The sequence below is a fragment of the Falco peregrinus genome, chromosome 3 (genome assembly GCF_023634155.1).
Source record: "Falco peregrinus isolate bFalPer1 chromosome 3, bFalPer1.pri, whole genome shotgun sequence".
In the NCBI taxonomy this organism is placed as follows: domain Eukaryota; kingdom Metazoa; phylum Chordata; class Aves; order Falconiformes; family Falconidae; genus Falco; species Falco peregrinus.
Window position 1 is genome coordinate 29,131,002 of NC_073723.1, and position 11,723 is coordinate 29,142,724.

At 47.3% G+C, this 11,723-nt stretch overlaps 1 long non-coding RNA gene across 5 annotated transcripts in view; it reads right to left on the reverse strand.

Annotated features, from left to right (window-relative positions):
• Positions 1-11,638, reverse strand: part of LOC114010382 (uncharacterized) — a 36,548-nt gene extending 24,910 nt beyond the window's left edge. For all 5 annotated transcript variants that reach the window (XR_008746612.1, XR_008746615.1, XR_008746613.1 and 2 more), the window contains exons 1-3: positions 11,362-11,638; positions 7,492-10,377; positions 6,352-6,424 (exon numbers count right to left, since the gene is read on the reverse strand). This is a non-coding gene — a long non-coding RNA (uncharacterized LOC114010382). The remainder of the gene's footprint in view (positions 1-6,351; positions 6,425-7,491; positions 10,378-11,361) is intronic.
• Positions 11,639-11,723: the final 85 nt, after the last annotated feature.

An 11,723-nucleotide genomic window follows, 5' to 3' on the forward strand; every position in this document is an offset into this window, starting at 1 on the left:
GGGGAAGGGAGTTGCACAGCTGCTGTATTCCTGCCTCTTGCAGCTTCTCACCACACAACCAGCCTTCTGACAAACCAGGCGGTACGTGTCAGGGCCCCTGCTTGCTCCCCAGTCACATCCTGGCTACAAAAACGGCAGCTTTTGTGGGGGCCCTGCAATAAGAACAAAGGTGGAAAGGGGATAGGCAGGAAAACTGAAGTGGTGAGATGGGCTACAGGTATGGGAAACTGGACATCGGGTACAGCGTGGGGGTAAACCCCTTTCTAAGATAACAAAATGCAGAAAAGAAAGCCTTTCACCAGGGTGCTACAGCTCCAGATAGCCACTGTTTGGCTAGTGACAGAAGGCTACATCTACCACAAAGAATGGAAGGTGGGGTCAAACACGTAGAATTATGTAGAAAATCAGGAGAGCCAAAGCTAAGTAGCAGCATAGCTTCCTATGGAGCGGTCTGTGTGGGGACGCTCATGCCTTACAGGGGTTGGTCCTTCTGGAGCAGAAGACAGGACTGTTTTCACTCTTAAAATCGCCAAGATTACTCACAATGTGAGAATGAAGAGCCCTGGGAAGCCAGCCCTGTTTTTCAGCTCCACATTCCCATAGCCCATGGGTAGCTATAGATACTTCTCCCAAAGAGCTGTTCTCAGTTTCTGTGGCAATTTTTGTGATGACTTCCAGCTGGATCTGGGGAGGTTTTGGATTATAATCTAGCAACATCCTAGCTGCACTGCTGTGGAGAAATTGAGCTGCTAAGTCTGAGCTGCCCAGCCAGGTCTTACGAGGATGAGGATGGGGAGGGGGATTGCTTTTGTGCAAAACACAAACCAGCCATAACTTGGTTTTGAAGATCAGTAACCTGGCTCCAGAGGCACTGTTGCAAGGAGGCAGAGGTTGTTGTTATCTTCCTTTTCACTCCAGGGAGGCTGTGCTGCTGCCATGCGAAGCCAGTGCAGCACTAGGGAGCACATGAACTCCTGAACAAAACCCCGGTGTGAGCCCCACAGGGCAGTGCTGTCAGAAAAGACACGGAGGAGTTAGAGCTCGCCCAGTCCTCCCTGTTCAGCTACACTAACACCAGCGCCCTCGGGCTTTGTACTTCGCTAACATGATATGGAAGATGATTTTGGATCCCTGTGCTCACTGTTTACTGCAGATCCCTTGGGAATCTGCCAGCGCAAGGTACTGGATACCTGCTTATTCATGCCCATGCAGTGTGCACCATAAGCAAAGAGCCTGAAAACAGCAGCAGCAGAGCTGGAAGGTGCAGCTGGATGAAATAGGCTTGTTCTTCCGGAGAAAAATAGCCGGCACAAAATAACCCCCAACTAGTAGAAACAAGCCTATATTCATGTCTAAGCCAGATCTTCATGACTATCAAAGCCCTGTTGTTTGCCTTTGCATTTCTGTCTGTCTAAACGAAAAGTGCATGTTCCCAAAGATTTTGATGCTCAAATCCTCTGAAGCACCCGAGTACCCCTGCTCTCAGTACTGAGGCACCTTGCAAGTGTCACAGCCCACGCTGACAGCAGGGGAAGACGGCAGCAGCAGACTCCTACCAGGTGAGGATTTGCACCAGGGTGGCTGTCCCTGCACCAGCTGGACATCCCCTCCGGTGCTGCATGCACAGCTCTGTGTCACGTTTGGCAAAGGTGCCAGGTGCCTCTGCACCATGGAATGCATCTACGCGGCTCAGTCTCTGACACCCTGCAACAGCCAGAGCTATTCACCACTCTTCTGTGCTCTGAAATAATTTTTAGTCTGCATTTCATAAAGACAAGAGACCTGTATAATCCCAAGGCCTGTCTGCCTGTTTTTTTTCCTGTATCCCCAGGTAACCTCAATCAAATTTAGTCAAGATGCCTCAGATATACTGGAGTTCCCATAAATCTACTGACAATTTGTGGCCAGGCAGAGAATAGACCTCTATCAGTGACCCTGTCCATGGAAAGGAAGGCCATGCTCACCTAGTAGCACCTAGGTTTGACAGCAGATGACATGCCATTTGGCACATGCACCGGCCACCCCTCAGCACATGGGCACAGCTGGGGTGGCCATGCCACCACCTGCATCTGGCCTAGCAGCTACATCACTGGCAGCAAGATTTAGTGGGCCAGGCAGCTCAGGAGAGGTTGGAAGCCCAGTTTTCCCTCTTGCACCACTTAACAGCTTGTTTCCTGATGCTTTGAAGAAGTGGCAGCTTGCGGTGCATGAAAATACAGTTCCTTTTCCTATGTTCATTTGATATTTCTTTGGATTGTTTTTGCAATGACATTTTTAGTAGCTGTTTCTATTTATTTTTCCTCTCTCTTTGGGTTTAACTGTGCTCAAGCTACTGCTGTTAAGAATCACGGGCAATTTAATGGCTCACCTCTAATTTTAAGCTGTCACACTTACAGTATCGCTTGTCCACAGGACTCTGCCACATCCCTGGTAGCTGACAGCTAACGTCCTGTGCTTGTTCAGGGGGTTCTGCCAGTTGTACAGATAGAGCAAGTACAGATCTGGGGGGAAGGCTGTATGTGAGCGTGGCAGGAACAGGAACGGAAGAGTTTGCCTCAGAGCAGCTCAGGATGCTCCCCAGATTATGCAGGCCAAGCAAAGACTGTATGTACCACAGCTGTTTTTAAAGTCCTTGCTTTGAGCTAAGCCTGCAGTGCTGGACTAGGTGTAATCCCCTCCATGATCCCTTTCTTCCAGTCCCCTTTTGGATGAGTTATACACAGCCCTGATGTCATACTTTGTCCTCCCTTTCTCCTCCCAGCCCTTGGCTCAGTGTGGAACAGAGCTCACAGTGCACCACATGACACCCATGCGCACCCAGCCCTGGCCAAGGCTAAGTGAGGCTGACGTTGCAATAGGCTGCTGATGACTCGCTTCTCTGGGTCAAGTCATCTGCGTCTGGTGCTCTCAGTACTGCACTAAACACATAAGCCTAGGGAAGGATGCTCTCGAGTGAGCTTGGGTGGGAGTAAAACACCACCGCAGCTAAGGGTTTGGTATTTCTTACCAAAACAGCCATGAGATGAGCAAGCACACGGAAGGTATGGATGGACACCAAGGTATGGATGCTTAGAGCAGGATGAACATTTCTAGAAAGCAGAAAACCACTGAAACGTTCAGATGCCCTCTCAAGCCACCCACGAGCAGCATTTGCCACAGCCTCCAGCAGCCAGCGCTCTTGCTCTGCTCCTCTGCAAAGACGACTGGGACCCACAGCAGTCCCAGTTCAACGCATGCTTGAATATAAAAGCCTATTTGTTTCAACTCCCCCCCAGTGTCAAAGTAAGGCAGTGAGTCGTCATCTTTCCTAAGAGGGGCAGGGAATTTGTGCAGTGTTAGGTCACTTGCTAATTTGTGCTTTACCTGGCATTTTGTTACCTGCCACCTTTGGCACTGCAGGTGACCAGACTGGTTTGACTGCCATACTAGGGGGAGCAGGGTCCCTCTCAAGCTGGGAGGAGAAGCTGTTGAGGGCCAAGGATCATCCCCAGCAGGGCTCTTTGGCCATGGTGGGTAGGAGAGCTCCTGCTCCATTTCCAGCCCAGCTCTCCTCTTCCTCCGCTCACTGACTGTGTTTCTTTGCAGACTCATACAAAGCCCAAGGGGAAAGAAGGTAGCCTGTCAAGAGGGACGGAGGCAGCTCTGAGAGTCTAAATTGATGTCCTTACAAGACAAAAAAATTGAAGTGTGTTTTATATAACGCTGATAACATGGCAGCATTGGGACATGAATTAGGGCCTTCAGAGAAGCCAAGGTGCTTAGCCAGAGACGAACATCTATTTTCCACACTGGTTGGGCCCTGCCCTTCTGTGAAGAGAAAGAGGACAGAAGCCAAACATGATAGACATTAAATCCTGCCCTAGGCACCTCTTACAGCTCTTGGTGAACCCCACCTTGCTCTGGTGGGGGTCTGCTCCCCTTCCTCTGGGCAGTCCTTGAATTCCTCTTCCCATCAGATCACTTCCCAGCCCCAGGGCCTGAGGTCCCCCTTGATGCATCACCCCTTCAATCCTTTTACCAACACTCAACCCTTTCATCTCTCCCCTTCCACTCTCCCACTTCAGGTAAAACCAAACAATTAGTGCTAATTATTCCTCCAGAATTGTGCTGCAAAGGGTATGGTTTCACAGGAAGCCGTTAAGGCCAATTAACATTTTGTCAGCACTGGAACAGTCTCCCTTTGTCCCCTGGGCCACGCACTCTGCTGCTTATCTTGTGTCAGCTCTGACAGAGAGGATTTAAGTCACTAAACTACCCCAAACTAACTCACTGCCAAAAATAAGAAAAACGCCTTATAACCGATCGACCCTTAAGAGGGAAGCAGTCAGGGCCGCATGGGCTGGAGAAGGGGAGAAAACCGTGAGGACAAGGGAAGAAGGGACCAAGAAAGGGGAATGGTATTCTCCCCTCAGTGGCAACAAGTCACCGGGCACATTCAGCTGCCAGTGGAACCACAAACGGTCAGTCAGTGCCCTCTAAAGGATGGCCAGGCAGGGCCACGCTCCCAGTCTTCCAAAACCACCAGGTTTGGCCATGTTGGGTCCCAGCTGTAACCCAAAATGCATTGGAAGCCATAGATCCCACAAAATGCACCTGCACTGAACAGTTATTATGATATAGAACAGTGGCAGTACCCTGCTTCCCACTTCTTACAGTTAAGAGCATTATTAGAAGACAGTTATTGACTGCCAGTATAATCCCTTGGAACCGAGCGAAGAATTCTGCTGTGGTGCCATTGGTAGAGAGGGGAACAGGGTCAGCTTTGGCTAGAAAGCCCACATCACGCTATGAGCAAGCTGTCTGGCTCCTTTCACAAGTGAGGGCCACAGTCTGATGATACAATAAATTGAGCTGTAATGTCCTAAAACTGAGTTAAAAGCAGTGTGTGACATGAACTCCTCACGGTGGTCCACATTTGTCCAAACAATTGTGATAGATTTACTTCATAGCAGCAGGGCTTTACGCAGGTTCTGTCATCATGCGTCCAGGCCAGGGTTTCATGCCACCTTGTACAGCTACCTAGGAGGTTGCATCATTTGTTCCTTCTTGCTCTCCACCTGCCCCTTTAACATTGATGTCACCAGTTTCCTTCAAATGCAGATCCCTTCAATCCTGTTTGCAATTTTTCTCTACTATATGCAGCTCTCCTCCTCCCTCAGACCTCAGGTCTTGTGTCCAGCTCCTCCAGATGTTTGTCCAGACCCTCATGCAACTGTTTCAAGTCACCCTGGAAAGGTGAGCAGCACAGCACAGAAATTGTGCCGGCAGTAGGAGAGGGGAGCCCGGCAGGCAGATCCGCAGGGTCCTTAGGTGGGTGCAGCATTGTGGAGCTGATAGGCATGGACCAAGGTGAGGAGTTCAACCAAGCCAGCCCAGGCTCAATGGGAGCTCATTCGAGGACGACCCTCATTCTGAGGGTCCCATAAGGGCTGTCACCAGTCAACTCGTGCTGTGCATGGGCTGTTCCTCCATGCCCTGCATGCACTCTCCTCAGCAAGCATCCTTCCCATGCCACGCTGCCGCTGCAGACCCACCGCCACTGGCAGCAGGCTGCAGGAGGCACCGTGTGGCCGTGCACAGAGACTAGTCCAGCCCTGCCACCCTGCCTCTCTCTGTCCTCTGCCTGGCTCAGTTTCACACAGGTCTGTTAATCATACTCTACTGCAGCTTCGTTTTGCTTTTTGTTTTCCCTCTTTGTACTTCATCTTCAAACAGTTCTTGCACTTTCCTTTGGCTCATCATGGGAGCCGAGATAATTAGTTGCAAGCTGCCAGGGCCTGCAGGGCTGCGCTAGAGGAGCTGCAGGCTGACATTTCAGAGACAGCAGGGTTTCGGCACTGGCTTAGAAGATGCCAGGCTACTGATTCAAAGGTGGCAGGGCTATGATAAAATGGTTAAAGGGTCTCAACTAAGACCTGTGAGAAAAGTTATGGGTGAAGTATCATTCATGGAGCCAGAAACACAGAAGTATGTCCTGCATAAGGGCAATCTCAAGTCATAGTGAACAGCTAAAGGACTTTATACATAGAGAAACTGGCCAAAGCATCCTTTGAGATTTGGTCCTTCCAGTTCTCATGGCAAATTAATTAACCGCAGCCGGTCCAGTGAAAGTTAATGTTTTCTCTCAGTCCACACACTCTTATGCTGCTGCCACCAGCCTTTTGCAAAGGGAATATGCACAAAATCTCTGCAACACAAAAGGGCTGGCACCCCATCATGCATGCGGTGTGCATGTGGCAGAGCAATAGCAGCTTGCTCTGGAATAGGGATCAGCAGACTGGTACATGCTGGTACAAAAATCACTATCAAGTATATGTGCTAATTCAGCAATGCCTATTTGAAACAGATTACCTCTTCGTGCCAGAGCTCACTCCAGTCTGAGCCAGCAGCACAAGACCAGCATGACCACTTTCCAATACATACCCTGCAAAAGAGACACAGCTTTGTCAGGAGAAAAATAGTTGGGGGAAAAAAAAAAGGAAAAACAAAATGTTCTGCACTTCCACTGGGGATAGAATGAGAAGGAACTGCAAAAATTATTTCCAAGGTAAGGAGAGTAAGGCCCTGGAATAGACTGCCTTAGAGACTGCTGTATTGCCATCCTTGGAGGATTTCTATGGAAAAGCTTGAAAAATCTCAGTCGGGATGATACAGTGTTGTCACTTGGGGAAAGAATGGACTAGGACACTTACAATGGTTCCTGCCTCTTCTCCCCAGCCCCCCAAGTATGCATCTTTAACAGTCTACAGTCTGTCATAATCTAGGTGTTTGCATAGAAATGTAGCAATAATTCTTTCCCCCAAGTATACAACACTTACCAGTCACTGTGTGGCACTTCAAGGGCACTCAGGAACAGCAGTATGATACTCAAAATGTTTTCACTTCAAGTACTTTGGCTCTTAAGGAAGAAATACCGTAGCTACTGATGAAGGGAGCAAGCCTCAGAGTTAAGCAATTTGGATTCTAGCTAGTAACAGGCAGAGGGAGAGAGAAACACCTAACCTGTTTTTCACAATACCTTCATTTGGTGCTTTCTAAGCAAGGCGTGTGGGCTTCCCCCTGGCAGAAGAGGACAGGGGAAACAGAGCAGAGGATGTGGCTGTATTAGGGATAGGGATAGAGCAGCATGAAAGCTCACTCTCAGGAAAGGAAGAAGGGGTGAGAGACCAGAACCAGCAGGAGACCAGGAGCAGCTGAGCCTGTCCCACAGGGCAGCCAGTGAGAGCCAGGCACAGACTCCACCTGCTCCTGCACTGCACTGTCCCCATCCCTCCAGAGCAAGCCTTCCCAGAGCAGCTCCATCCCCAGCCCCTGCTCTAGGACTTCTTCCTCTGTCCATCCATTTCCAACCCTGCTAGTGTCTCCCAAAGCGTAATACTTAACCAGAGTTCTTAGAGCGAGGAGGGGGAGTATACTCTTGAGGAGATACGAAGGGGAAAATGCTGCAATATTCCCGACCAAAGTCATCTCAGTACCTTCCCATTTCCTCACCTGCACTTAGCAGTGGAGAAAATCCCACCGCACAAACCTCTCGCTTTGTTTGCTTCAGGCATGTTATAAAGTATCTAATCATTACCTCTCCCATGTCACGACTGCCTGAGAATGACACTTCCTTCACTGCCAAAATGACTGCTCCTTCACAAGTTCAGTAAGGGAAACACATACAGTTCTTCGTGTGAGTGAAGAAACACTCTTCTTCAAATAGCCCCAAATACAAGAAAGCAAAACTGGTTTTGCCCATATTCAAGAAGATTCAAAATACAGAGCTCTGCAATGTCTTGATGTAGGGTTTTTTTTTCCCTCTTTATTTCTTATTAAACAAATTATTCAATTTGGGATTGGCTCTGCTCAAAACATTATCTAGCACTGAAAAGGCTATCTGGGCTAAGTAGGCTACCAAAGGCAAACAGTGTTATCAGCTAGGCTCTCAGTTTAAAGAAACCAGCACGCCCTTCAAAAGGTACACGTTCTTCCTTATCTCTTTAGCACAGGCCACCAAGGTTTTAGCTTTCACAATGCAATTTTAGCACATGGCATTGCTCTGTAGCTAAACAGAAAAGGAAAACACTGAGATGTGAAAAAGATCATGCAGTTCCTGAACTACAAAACTTTTTTTTTTAAATCAACTATCAGCTGTGATAATTAAAAAAAAAACAAACTTCAATATTAACACTTTTCGGGTACAATTTAAAAATGTTTCCTGTGGCTAACTATAAAGCTGGGTTTGTAGAATTTCCAACAGTTTAGTGCAATCCATCATGTATCAAAAAGTCATGATTCCTAGGCAACAGAAAAGGAAATTTATTGAAGTCTGAACACATTTCAATAACTTCCTTATTTCCATGACAGCCTAGAATAAAAACCAATTGCACTCACAAATCATAATACCACTGCCACAAAAGAAAATTCTTGTATCCACTTAGAGCTTTAAGTTACAAAGGATCTTTAACTTTGGCAGAACTTATGTTTAGAAAACACCTATCTGTGTAGTCTAACATTAATCAACTGCTGTAGTGAAAAGTACTGTGTAAACTTTGCTCTTTTTCACATTTGGTAGTTCTATTAACATTTACACGAAAGGAAGTAACACGTCCATCGTCCATCAGGTAAGTCATCTTATCTGGATTGCAAAATACTTCAAAGATTTACAGTTAAAGAATTATTACCCCTCATTCAATTCCTGTTTGGCATAGGTTCCCTGAAGGTGACAAAGGAAACGCTTGTGTCTTCCAGCTTAATCTCAAGCCTGGGGTTTCAAAAAAAGCAGTTTCTGTGAAGGTGGCCAACTTCTAGGCCCAGCCACATGTGTAACACCTGCAATGACAGGGTGTACGCTCGGGTCTGGGCAATAGGCCCAGCTGACCAAGTGTGCTACAGTAACTTTTATCAGCCACCACCGTAGAACTTGAAAGCAGCAGAGCTAAAGCAGATCTTGGAGAGAGACAGATGAGAATATCAGGTAATACGCAATAAGGGCTCTCCTGCCAGGACCCCTTCCTAACCCCAAACCTCAGTCACGGCTCTGGACTGTAGTTCCGGGTGGGCAATCAGCAGAACCAAGCATGCAATCATCTAAGTCCTTGAGACTTAGTCATAATGGATTAGCAAAATGGACCAGCACCAGAATCTAAAGCATAATGCAAATCTTGTGCCTCAGCCACAAAACCCTCCTTTTTCTTGTTGCCCTAAATTACTCAGGCCACATTTTGAAAAGTAAGTTGAGCATGTTTGTTAACAGGAGGAGGACAAGGTAATTGTTTCAGGCACCATCAGCTAATTATACCTACCTCCTACTGTGAAGAGTTTTTTTTCTTATAAAGGATATCTAAAGTTCCCGTTTAACACTTCATGCAAGTACGGGGCTTTCACTAACCATTACGTCCTTGCTTCAAGTCAAAGCAACGGGAGTGCAATCTAGGAAGACAAGATCCAAGAAGTGTAATATTTTGCCAAAAGAAGAAATACTAGACATGCTTAATTAGAGCGCTCCAGTGCTTTTGAGCAAAAATTTGAACTTTTCTGGATATCCATCTGAAGTTAAGAGGGCATTTTTACTGCCCTAATAGCATTTAGTGTTAGAAAACTCCGAAGCCATAGATTGGTAAGAGGCTAATAGTGAGATCACCATAAAGTCCCTCTCTGCTAAGCAGAACTTGCAATTATTTTTTTTAAATTGAGCAAGAGAGAAGAAATGCCCTACCACACTCTGGGCTCTTTCTTGTCATCATCCAGGAATGCTGAGGACAGAAATGGAGTGATCTAGCTCACATGACAGAGAAAGAACATGCCTAGGCAAAAAGAAATACGTAATTTGCCCAGGTGCCAACGACAGAGAAGCGCAAAAAACCCAGCAGTATGAAAAAGGACAGTTTGGGGAAAGGAGATGCACTGAAGAACAGAACTGGGTGAGAGCAGAAACTGAAACAGTACATTATACATCCTAGGGAGGGCATTATAAACCAGTATTTAAAGTAGAGGTATTTTTTTCCCTATAAAAATCCAGCTTAAATTTTAACACACGTCTCAAACCTCGCTATAAGATACTGTTGACTCTGGCCATTTGTTTTTACTCATCCGACAGAAGTAACCACTGCTATAGCAGGGCTTCCAGAAGAGGACATGCATTTGTCAGCTGCTCTGAATGCAAACTCAGCATCTCAGCTTGAAACACCAGTGCGGGTGGGTCTGAATGAAGAAGTCATACTTTGCCATGAAACAGATGGGGAGATGCCAGCTCTACTGTGGGTTTGGTGATCTCCAACAAGAGGCAGTAAAACTGCAGCAGCTGCTGAATGCAAGTGGAATCCTTCACATGTGACAGCAAAATTCTGTAAGTACTCCCTCCTACAGCTCTATTTAAACCTGAGATGGCAAACGCTGGTGAAAGAAAAATAAAACAAGATAGAAAATATAAAACAAGATATTAAAATGCAGTCAATTCTTCCTCTTTCTGTTGTAACTTTATTAGAAAACAAACAAACAAACAAAAAACCCCACAAAAATCCCACACAGAAGAAAAACTACATCAAACATAAAAGAGCTGTTATTTCCAAGACTCGTGCAAATCTAAGATCTGGCTTCTTTTGTACATTTGTGCTAATTGTTTAGCAGGAATGAATCACATTTGATTTGATTCTACTCTTTTGTGAGAACCTAAAACACATATAATAAAGATCCGTGGAATTCTAAAAGACAGGAATTTTTTTTTTAAAGTCTTCATTTTTTTAGGACTGGGGAAGCTAGCTAAAAATAAACCAGCAGCATCCCTTGTCACAGGTTTTCTAAAATGCACAGGATCACTCTGTCTCTCTGAAATATTCTTTACCTGGTACAAATCACAATATGCATTTGACAAGCTTCTAACGGGCCATTATTGCCTTAAAGCATCCCTCCAAATTGCCTAGAATAATGGCAGATGCCTTCACACACATTAAAAACTACAAAAAGATAGCCAGCTAATTCCCAACACTGTTTGATCTACAACCAAAACTTTAGTACCATTTTAAAGCAAAATATGGCAACAAAATACATTAAGCTTAAGGAATAAACTGAGCGGAGCTTAAAATGCTGTTTCCACTAAACCCAACTTGGCCAGTCTATTGACAACCCTGCTCCCAGAGATGCAGCTTCAAATTTTCCTCCAGCCTTTTATTGCTTCTTGAGCAAAATCCACGATACCGAAAAAGGTGCGGTTTGGGTTTGCACAGCTCAGGGGGTTAACGAAAGGCACCGCCGCCCCCCTCATGAGCCAGCAGGCAGGCTTGCAAAGCTTTTGAATACCGGTGCAAGCACATCGAGCCCGTGAGGTGATGCTACCCAGCGGCCAAATCAGCCCTGGAAAGAACCTGTAAAAAAACACACCCGAACGAGGCCCGAAGCCGTGCACCGGCGGCAGAAACCTCTCGGTAATGTTAATGGCTGAGGCCCCCAGGACCAAGCCCCGGCCCCAGCAGAGGCAAGGCGCTGGGAAGCACCGGCGGGTCCCCGAAAGGCACCGATAGGTCGCCGCAGGGAGGGAGGACGCCGGTTAACTCGTGCCCCAAGCCTTCACTCGGACCGGGGAGGGGCAGCCCGGCCCAGCCCGGCCAGGCCCCGCCGCGCCGCGGCACCGCCCCAGAGCGGCGCGCCCTCACGACACCCCCACCCCCACCCCCACCCCCACCCCCAGCGGAAGCGGCCCTCCGGCGCGTGCGCCGCGGGGCCGGCGGGCCCGTCCCTTTCCG